The sequence below is a fragment of the Trachypithecus francoisi genome, unplaced genomic scaffold (genome assembly GCF_009764315.1).
Source record: "Trachypithecus francoisi isolate TF-2019V2 unplaced genomic scaffold, Tfra_2.0 Lachesis_group1, whole genome shotgun sequence".
Taxonomy (NCBI): domain Eukaryota; kingdom Metazoa; phylum Chordata; class Mammalia; order Primates; family Cercopithecidae; genus Trachypithecus; species Trachypithecus francoisi.
The window spans coordinates 180,094,237-180,094,602 of record NW_022681454.1 but is presented as its reverse complement, the minus strand read 5'-3'; positions in this window follow the sequence as shown (position 1 = coordinate 180,094,602).

Here is a 366-nt window from a genome sequence, read left to right as displayed (position 1 = left end):
CAAACTGATTTTTTTAAACATATGTTTTAAAATGGAAATGACACGAATTCCTGACTATTCTGAAAATCTGCCATTAAATGTAATCAAATTCTTTCTTTACAAAGAAATGTGTTCACACAGGCAGAGTGCAGATTCCTGCAAAATGGTGAAGACTGTCTTTGTTCTCCTTTCTTCCAGTTTTCATTTTTCATTGAACAAATCTATTTATGGTGGCTTCTTTTATCAGTTCTTCTACCTGATCCCTGCTGCCACTACTTGGTTATTTTCTGGTATATCTGCCTATATAGTAATCATCAGAAATATTGCCCTTATGGTAATTCTTGGACTCCTTAGAAGCGTGATCAGAAACAAAGAGACTGGGTGCTG